The sequence below is a fragment of the Dipodomys ordii genome, unplaced genomic scaffold (assembly GCF_000151885.1).
Source record: "Dipodomys ordii isolate 6190 unplaced genomic scaffold, Dord_2.0 Scaffold102, whole genome shotgun sequence".
Classification (NCBI taxonomy): domain Eukaryota; kingdom Metazoa; phylum Chordata; class Mammalia; order Rodentia; family Heteromyidae; genus Dipodomys; species Dipodomys ordii.
Genome location: NW_012267318.1, coordinates 958,980 through 969,317, shown reverse-complemented (window position 1 = coordinate 969,317; position 10,338 = coordinate 958,980). Strand labels below are relative to the sequence as shown.

The following is a 10,338-nucleotide window of genomic DNA, read 5'->3' as shown; positions in this document are numbered from 1 at the left end:
TGAGCCACAGCGCCACTTCCGGCTTTTTTCTTTTTGCTTATGTGGTGCTGAGGAATCGAACCCAGGGCCTCAGGCTTGCAAGGCAAGCGCTCTACCACTGAGCCACCTTCCTAGCCCCCTCATTACTTCTTCTTCGTCATCTTTTTTTTTTTTTTGCCAGTCCTGGGGCTTGGACTCAAGGCCTGGGCACTGACCCTGAGTTTCTTTTGCTCAAAGCTAGTGGTCTACCACTTGAGCCACAGTGCCATTTCTGTTTTTTTCTGTTTATGTGGTACTGAGGAATTGAACTTAGGGGCTTCATGAATGCTAGGCAAACACTGTACTACTAAGCCACATTCCTCGCCCCTCATTCATTACTTTTTTTTTTTTTCCTGGTCATGGGGCCTGAGCTTGGTCTGGGCACTGTCCCTCAGCTCTTCAGCTGAAGACTAGTGCTCTACCATTTGAGCTACAGCACCACTTTGGGCATTTTCTGCTTTTGTGGTGCTGAGGAATTGACCCCAAGGCCTCATCCATGCAAGGCAAACACCGTATCACTAAGCCACCTTCCCAGCCCCCCTCATTACTTATTTACAATACATTTTATAGTATTAGAGTCAGGTGCTGGTGGCTCATGCCTGAATCCTAGCTACTCAGTAGGCTGAGATCTGAGTATCATGGCTCAAAGCCAGCCTGGGCAGGTTAAACACACACACACACACACACACACACACACACCATTAGGTACTAAGTGTAAAATATTTTTAACACACACACACACCATTAGGTACTAAGTGTAAAATTTTTTTTTTTGTTTTTGCCAGTTTCAAAAACAGGAACTTTTTTTTTTGGGTCCGGCCGTGGGGCCTGAACTCTGGGCCTGGGCGTTGTCCCTCAGCTCTTCAGCTCAAGGCTAGCGCTCTACCACTTGAGCCACAGCACCACTTCCCACTTTTTCTGCTTATGTGGTGCTGAGGAATCGAACCCAGGGCCTCAAGGCAAACTACCACTGAGCCACCTTCCCAGCCCAGGAACATATTTGTGTGTGTGTGTGTGTCTGTGTCTGTCTGTGTATGTATGTATCCTGTACTTTGACAACAAAGGGATTCCTATCCCTGAGAGCTCCATTCTCTTAACTTGGCATGGCCACCACTCTTTACCTTTGTCCCAGTGAAGATTGGCAGTATAAGCTACTATTCACTTTGTTAGGATTATATTTTAGGTATAGTGTGGAAAATTATTAGAGCCATTCATTTTGGATGTCTGTCCTAGGCCTGAGTTTAAATTGTTGGCTGCTATTGCTTGACATAACAAAAGTTGTCAGACGTCATCAAACTACTTGAGGAATATTCATGTTGAAGAATCCCTGTAAGATGCTAAAAATCATTCAAAATTGTTTGGAGAGGTGTTGACAGTTGGTTTCCAGCAGATTTATGAAAATCAAAAACTTGAAAAGCACTCATTGAACTTGGCATGATGGTGTAGGCATAGGATCCCAACACTTTGGAGGCTAAGGTAGGAGGATTTTGTGTGAGTTTGAGGCCAGCCTGGGCTACATAGTGAGACTCTGGTTTCTTAGAACCAGACAAAACCAAAACAAACTCCGCCATGTATCAGAAATCAAATTACTTACTTTCATCTCTTGCCTTTTCAGTTAGCATCAGACAATGACCAAAAAACAAAAACAAAACAAACAAAAATCCTCCACAATTCCTTTTCTTACAGTTCTAAACTAAGGCACAGTATAGTAAACTCTACTTGCTATGGTATTGGTGCTATAACACAAGTAGTTACAGAAGCAGTCACAAAAATAGCAGGAGTAGTTGTATGATACAGACTCAGGGGTTTCTCCCAAATATTATGAGTCTCATAGACTTGTCTGAAATCCTCAGATCTTGGACTCCTGAGGAGCTAGAGCTACCAGCACCAGCCTTGATTGGTTCAAGGATTGCACTTGACCCCTTGAACCTTAGCTCTACTTTCAGCTTTTTGGTGGTTGAGATAGGAGTCTCATGGACTTTGCCCAGGCTGACTTCCAGCTGCAATCTTCAGATCTCAGCCTCCTGAGTAACTAGAATTATAGACATAAATTACTAGTGTTCAGCTGAATTTTTTTTTACTTTTTAATGATTTTTTGCACTAGGAATTTTACCAGTGTTTAATGAGTGCTTGGCAAGTGATCTACCATTGAGCTACATCCTCAGCTCTTTTTGTGAAAGTCTTGCTAAATTACCAGGCTGATCCTGAATTTGTGCTCCTTAGCCTCCCAAGTAGCTGAGATGGAGAAGTGTACCAAACAACTGACCAGACTGAAAAATCTTAATTCATGTACAAGCATACTGAAAAATCTAGCAGCTAATACTTGGAACTAGGGGTTTGTAATTGGCTGTGCAAGGTCCTTTTTTGTTGGATTTTGTAGTTTTTCCTTCTTTGACTTCTCCTCAGTTGCCCTTTCTCAGACCTCTTCCAATCACCTATTCAAATTCATTTAATGCATAATCTTCCAATCTACTTTCCATGTGTGATTTCTAATAAAATTTTATGATAGTGTTTTTATATTAGTTGTTTTAATTACATTTTTGAGAATTATACCTGTATTTATATGTAAATTTACCTTGTTTATTCTGCTTTTGCTATGTGATAATAATATAGTTATATCTTAATAGTTCTGTTTCCTCAGTGTTAGACCAGCTCCACGACGGTCCTCTCTGCAGTCTTACATGATATTACAATAAACCTTCTTGCCACCTGCAGTTAGGCCTAGGTGACTAGTATTCCCTTCAGAATTGCTAGTCCACTGCATAAGTGCCTTTTGCATTTTAATGAAGTTTCAGCTTGTGAGAATGGTTGCCATCAGATTCCTCTGTTTGAGCTCTGATTCCGCAGTAGCTTTCAGTCAGTACATGGGGAGAAGGAGCTCATTGGGAATGTGATTCTTTGACTCAGGCTAGTTCTGTGACTAAAAGCCATTCCTTTAAAGTTAAGTCAGTGTGATCAGAGCATAGACTTAAAGAATGTCTCTGTAATGCCCATTTGATTGTGATAATGTAATGAAAATATTATAACTAATAAGATTGTGATTTTCATTTTACAGGGCGCCAATGCCTCGGCATTAGAGAAAGAGATTGGTCCAGAACAGTTTCCAGTCAACGAGCACTATTTTGGATTAGTCAATGTGAGTATCCATTGATGCTCAGCTTTCAGAATCATTTTTTTTAACCAGTTGGAGAAATAGAGAACATGTTTAAAGACTAATAGCTGTGTGCAGTGGCTCACACCTGTAATCTTAGCTACTCAGGAGGCTGAGATCTGAGGAGTGTGGTTCCAAGCCAGCCTGGGCAGGAAAGTCCGTGAGACTCTTATCTCCAATAAACTACTCAGAAAAAGCTGTAAGTGGTGCTGTGACTCAAGTGGTAGAGTCTGCTAGCCTTGAGCACAGAGAGGCTCAGGAGCAGAGCCCAGATCCTGAGTTTAAGCCGTAGGACTGCCCCTCCCCCCCAAAAAAAAAGAATAATAAAAGAGAGAAATACTGGGGAAAATAACATCCTACCCTGTGGAGGTAATTCTAGTAAATCTGTATTAAAACATTGGAAGAACTTTAGAATTTTTTTTCTTCAGTTAACTTGGGAAACATCAGTGAGTTCAAGGAAAGTTACATTTCATTACCCAAAGAGTCCATAATTTTAGTGGGGCATAGTTCATGTGTTCATTAATCTGCTTAGTACTTACCCTCTTCATTCCTGAAGCAAAATTGAAGGAGAAACCGTACTGGGATACACAGGCTTGTGGTGGAATCATGGACATGACCTGTGTTCTACGCATGCATTTTCTTAATACTGAATAGGATGTGACCAGCCTGTGTGTTAGGCTGGGAGTGGCCTTGGCGTGAGAAAGGCTGACATTGAGGGACAGTGTGCATTTTAACTACAGTGCCTGCAAATATCCTTGCCTGCTTTAAAAAATTAAAAAAAATTTTTTGTTACTATTAATGTGTCAGAGAGGCTATCATTACATAAACCAGATAATGCCTACATTTCTTTTTTTGGACAATGTCACCCCTTGCTTAGCTTCTCCCTCCCATCTCTAACCACGTTACATAGCTCATTTTCCACGTAGTATACACCAAATAGTATAATTACATTTGTTCACCCTACTTCCCTCCCTTTCTGTGCCCAAGAAGAAGAAAAACTCAAACAGAAACAAATACCACCCTCACCAACAACCATAACAACAAAAAAAAACAAAACAAAAAAAAACAAAATCCATGTTTCCATTTCTTGGAGTTCATTTCCGTAGATAGTATTTTAAGTGTTCAGAGAAGTTACACCTTTGTGTTCCTTCCCTAAGGGTATCCTCCTTTAGTCTGTCTGGTTATATGTTAGATCTAGCTTCTACATAAGAGAGAAAACATGGGCTTAGCTTACCTGACTTAGCTTGTCCCTGCAAATGAAATTCTATACCACATTTTATTAATCCACTCTTTTTTTTTTTTTTTTTTGGGTCCGGTCTTGGGGCCTGAAATCTGGGCCTGGGCGCTGTCCCTCAGCTCTTCAGCTCAAGGTTAGCGCTCTACCACTTGAGCCACAGCACCACCTCCGGCTTTTTTTTTTTTTTTCCTGCTTATGTGGTGCTGAGGAATGGAACCCAGGGCCTTATGCATACAAGGCAAGCGCTCTACCACTAAGCCACCTTCCCAGCCCTCCACTCATCTGTTGTAAGGTATAACCTTTAGAATTAGCTTTTAAAATGTTGTAAACCATTAGAGAATACCACAGATCAGTGTTACAAGTTTGTGGTAGCTTGTACCACTGTTTATGCATAGCATCTTTTCCTGTTGGTCTTTTTTGCTTTTCTCTGGTGCTAGGGACTGATGGGGAAAGTGTTAAGTGGGAAATATCTGTGTATCTGTATATATCTACAGATGGCAGATGCAGATTTAGATAGACAAAAGAACAGGTGAGGTAAGTTACATTGAGTAAGTTGGTACCTCAGTTGATACTAGCAATTAGAAGGTACAAGATGTGGATTGGGGATATTGCTCAGCAGTAGAGCACTTGCCTACCATGTACTGGCCCTGGATTAAGACCACAGCACCCTTCAAAAAGAAAAAGAAAGTTGAGCACAGTAGCTCATGCCTGTAATTCAAGCTACTTTATGAGGCAGAGATGGAGGGGAGGTTGTGGTTCAAGGCTATCCTAGACATTATCTCAACCACAAAAGCTGGATATAGTGGTGTACGCACATATCATTCCAGTTACATGGAAGTATAAATAGGAGGCCGTGGTCCAGATCAGACCAGACATAAATTTGAGGTTCTGTTGAAAAAATAGCTAAAGTATAAAGGGCTGGGACTGGCTCAAGCCAAGTGTTAGAGCACCTAACTAGAAAGTGCAGGTCCTGAGTTCAAATCTCAGTACCAACCAAATAAAGCAAAACCCTAACCAACAAAAACCCCTCCCCCAAGAAAAAGATGATTTCTTATGGGATTTAAGGAAAGCAGTCAAAGTAGGTAGTGTGTTTCCCTTGCTTCAGGACCCATGTGGCTGTGTACAGATCTTGTAACAAAGAATCAGCAGTTCTACTCCTGTTGTCACTGTATTTGATTCCAGTGTCCTGCATCTTGTTTGTACATTTTTCTAATTTGGGAAGGGGAAGGGAAATTACAAAAAGCTGAAATAAGGATACAGGATGACCCATTGTAACAATGAGATGTACAAGACACTATGTTGAAAATGAACTTTACAACTTTGTGGGGGGAGGGTGGGGAGGAAAGAGATGGTAGGGGAAAAAAAAGAGGAGGTAACAATGCTTGACAGGAAATGTATTCATTACCTTGCTCATGTAACTGTAACCCCTCTGTACAGTATCTTTACAATAAAAATATATATTTAAAATTTAAAAAAATCAGCAGTTCACTGTTCTTCCTTAGAGTAAGCTGCTCGGTATTGTTCTAGCTATATTATTTTGATTTTTTTATTGTAAAGATACTGTACAGAGGGGTTTCAGTTATATGTTACATGAGTAAAGTAATGAATTTTTCCCCTATTAGTCCCTCCCTCCCCACCTCAGCAACTCCTCCTTCCCCCTCCCCAAGTTGTAAAGTTAGTTTTTGACATAGTGTCCTGTATGTTTTATTGGGTCAACCTGTCCTTTCATATTCGTAGTTTTCTTAGAATTAATCCTTTGTTTTTATTTGATCTTAATTTTAATTATTTTCCCCAAAGCTCACTCAGCCAAGGGAAACAAAACTAAACAAAATATCTTATTTCCAGTTTCTACTGAGTTCTATCCATTAGGTACTCTCTGTCTGTGGTGCCATTGGGCTGAGCCTTCTGGCCTGTTCTGGCTGGTTAGACTTAATCCTCAGCAGTCTCTTTTTACTACTGCAGATATCCCCCATCTTTCTTCCTGTTTTTCCAGATCCACTCTCTTCCATCTTCTTTTTTTCTCCCTCGCTTTGTGGCACACATTCTATGGTAGGTTTGTTAGGAAGTATTCATGAGCAGTAAAGCTTTGACACTGTTTAAAAATGCTATTATTGTTATAACTAGATATAAATGCTTTAAAAGTTTTAGAATTGCAGTAGAGTTGCCTAAAAAAATTTAAGGCTTCTATTGTCATTGTGCTGACATTGATGATCGATTTTTTTCTCTTCTTTTTTATTTTAAAATTCTTTGGGAATTTTAGCATTCTCTCTGTATATATTATATATGCCCATATATATTATGTAATATATAACTAATATACATATCATTTTTTTCAATTTGGTGATGTGTCCTGGTCTTCTTTCTTCATTATTACATTGGATATTTATAGACCTATTCATACTAAAGACTTATTTTCCTCAGTATTTTGCAGTACTATATTTTTTGGTAATTTCCTCCCTGTTACATAAGTCTTCTATGTGTTCTCTCTCTCTCATCTCTGTCTCTCTCTCTCTCTTATTAAAACAAGCAAGAACACTGGCCTGTTTCATTTGTTTTGGGTCATGTTAGTTGCATATTGGAGCACAGATTAATCTTCTCCCCTGTGTGTCCCTCTCCCCCCCCTTTTAAAATAATCTGCCCCTTTGTATACTCTGTGTTTTAGGCTAGAGTATTCTTCTTTGTCCAGCTCTGTATTTGTTTTATTCTTTGGAATACTGAGCTTTGAACTCAGGGACTTGTACTTGATGGGCAGGTAGGTATAGCAGGAGTTATGCCGCTTGGGCCTTTTTGCTGTAGTTTATTTTTCAGATAGGGTGTAGTGTATTGCCTAGACTGGCTCTTAGACCATGTTCGACCCACCTCTGCCTTCTGTCAAGCTGGGAATACAGTTGTGTGTCACTACATCCAGATGACTGTTTTCTGTTTTTTTTTTTCCTCAACAAAGCAAAGTTTTACTTTCTGCAAGAAGTGTGCACTATTGGTAAGCAAGCAGTTTGGATGCAATATCTTCTGTTATTCTCAGGATATCATTGCTTAGTTTTTCTGATAGTTACTAGATTGATTCTGAGTTAACTTTTTTTTCCCCTTTTCAAAAACTATTTGTCTTTTTTAGAAACCGTTTCCAGACTGTATGTATAAAAGTGACATTTCAAGAAACTGATTGGAGGCTTTATGTATTATGAGGGTTATTCTCTGGCAAAGAAAGCTTTAACAACCATAACAAACCCTCCGGAACACCCTACCTGATTCTCATTTTTTCAGGATGCTCCTCCACCCCAGAGGATTCTTCACATATGTGTCTGGCTCAATTCAGAGTCTTACTTTTTTTTCCTATTGAGTGTGTATGTGATATCTAATACCTAGCCCCAGGGTCCTGGAAATCAGTAGCCTGTTGCTTGTAGAGACAGAACCGTAAGTATTCTCTGGCTTGAAAGAACGAAGTGCTTGAGTGGATAGAACAGGCTTGTGTTTTCAGATACCTCTCCTGCCTCAAGTCCTGAGCCTTCAGGCATGAGTCTATTTTTATCCCACATCTCTGTCCCATCTATGCACTGGAATTCAGTTTTTCTCTATCTTCTATGTTTTCATTTTGTGTGTATGTGTGTCAGTGTTTTCATTTTCATTATTGTAACTGGACACTGTCTCTTAGCTTTTTCTGTTCAAGGCTAGCAACATGAAATCCTCACCTGATGCTGGTACCCATACTCCTGGATTTCCCAGCCCCTAGAGAGCCAAACACATTTTTGTTTTTTGTAAGTTACCCAGTCTGTATTGTGTTACAGTAGCAGAAAATGAACTAAGTATCTCAGAAGGGCTCATTGTCTTTAGAACAGCAGTATGTTATATATTGAGATCTGCTTTCATTTTTATCCCATTTAAATGTTTCTGTCTTCTGATAATTTTTTTTTTGCATATAGCCTCAAATGAGTAAACATTGGCAAATAAAATGTATGCAATTCATTCTGGCTCTCTAATTTTTTTTTGGTTACATTTAAAAGTTGAGTGTGAGCTGGGAGCTGGTGGCTCATGCCACTCTTTTTTTTTTTTTTTTCTGGGGTCCAGTTGTGGGGCCTGAGCTCTGGGCCTGGGCGCTGTCCCTCAGCAATTCAGCTCAAGGCTAGCGCTCTAGCGCTTGAGCCATAGCACCACTTCCGGCTTTTTTCTTTTTGCTTATGTGGTGCTGGGAATCGAACCCAGGGCCTCAGGCATGCAAGGCAAGCGCTCTACCACTCAGCCACCTTCCCAGCCCCTCTCTAAGACTCTTATCTCCAGTAAACCACTAGAAAACCAGAAGTGGTGCTGTGGCTCAAGTGGTAGAATACTAGCCTTGAGCTGAAGAGCTGAGGGACAGTGCCCAGGCCCAGAGTTCAAGCCCTATGATCGACCAAAAAAAAATTGAATGTGATCACAGTATTAGTGATTGAGTAATAATAGTGTCAGTTATATAATAAAAGGGTTTGTTTCGGGGCTGGGAAGGTGGCTCAGTGGTAGAGTGCTTGCCTTGCATGCATGAGGCCTTGGGTTCCATTCCTCAGCACCACATAAGCAAAAAAGGCCAGAAGTGGCACTGTGGCTCAAGTGGTAGAGTGCTACCATTGAGCTGAAGAGCTGAGGGACAGCAGCCAGGCCCAGAGTTCAGGCTCCACAACTGGCAAAAAAAAAGGGGAGGGGAGGGAGGGTGGTTTCCAAGGAAGTATTGTTTCTGTTACTTCCTGTAAATTAGTGTAAATTTAAAGAATAGTTGTTTGCCTGAAGCCAAATAACAGTAAAATTCTCTCCTAGGAATAAAGTTAGTAAGAGTCCATCAATCTCTTTATTTCATAAATGAAAATATAGTTTGTAATCTTTATAGTTTGTTATTGTACAAAAGCCTGAGCTCTCTTAAGAGTTCAGGGATGGCCGGGCGCTGGTGGCTCACGCCTGCAATCCTAGCTACTCAGGAGGCTGAGATCTGAGGATCACAGGAAAGACTGTGAGACTCCTATCTCCAATAAACCACCAGAAAACCGGAAGTGGCGCTGGAGCTCAAGTGGTAGAGCGCTGACCTTAAGCTGAAGAGCTGAGTGACAACGCCCAGGCCCAGAGTTCAAGCCCCACAACCCACCAAAAAAAAAAAAGAGTTCAGGGATGATATTAGTAAAGCTGGACAAGCACCTGAATGAAACTCAGAGGAGATGTGGCAGGACTAGTAGTGTGATTAACTTTTTTCTGTGATTTACACTGTGATTTACACTTATGTTCTGTGATTTACACTTTCAGGCTACTTTGCAAGTAACTGCTTTTTTCTTTAACCTTTTCTCTGTAAGTCTTATTTTTTCAGCTCCTAAATTATCTTCACTCTTCTGTTTCTTCTTACTCTTCCAGCCGCTTTTATTGGCAGAATTATTTCAGGACAGTCCATGAGATTCTTGTGTTCAATAAACTGCTACAAAGCTACAAGTAGAGGTATGGCTCAAGTGGTAGAGTGCTAACCTTGAGTAAAAGAAGCTCAAGGTCAGTGCCCAGCCCCTGAGTTCTGCCCAGAATCGGAAAAAAACAATTAAAAAACACATGCATGCATGCTTCTTGGGGGGCTTCTTTGTTACCTTAGTCAATCCAGCAGTCACTTTTTCTTTTGGTACAAGTTCTGGGGTTTGATGTGAGCCACCAACGCCTGGCCAGTTGTCACAATTTTTAGGCCTTTTCCCCCCACCTGTCTGGTGTAAATACTAACATACAGCTGTTGAATTGATTGGATTTTTCAAAAAATGGGAAACATGTATTTTTTTTCTCTCTGTTAATGACTAAGTATTTATTTGCAGGCTTAATTGCTTTCACAAAAAGTATAATATGGAGGGCTGGGAAGGTGGCTCAGTGGTAGAGTGCTTGCCTTGCATGCCTGAGGCCCTGGGTTTGATTCCTCAGCACCACATAAGCAAAAAGAAAAAAGCCG

General features: G+C 40.6%; 1 protein-coding gene across 1 annotated transcript in view; it reads left to right on the top strand.

Annotated features, from left to right (window-relative positions):
* The first annotated feature begins 3,087 nt into the window (after positions 1-3,087).
* Positions 3,088-10,338, top strand: part of Usp12 (ubiquitin specific peptidase 12) — a 43,942-nt gene continuing 36,691 nt past the window's right edge. Inside the window, exon 1 of the mRNA XM_013027320.1 lies at positions 3,088-3,154. The gene's annotated coding sequence lies outside the window, so the exon portion shown is untranslated. The remainder of the gene's footprint in view (positions 3,155-10,338) is intronic.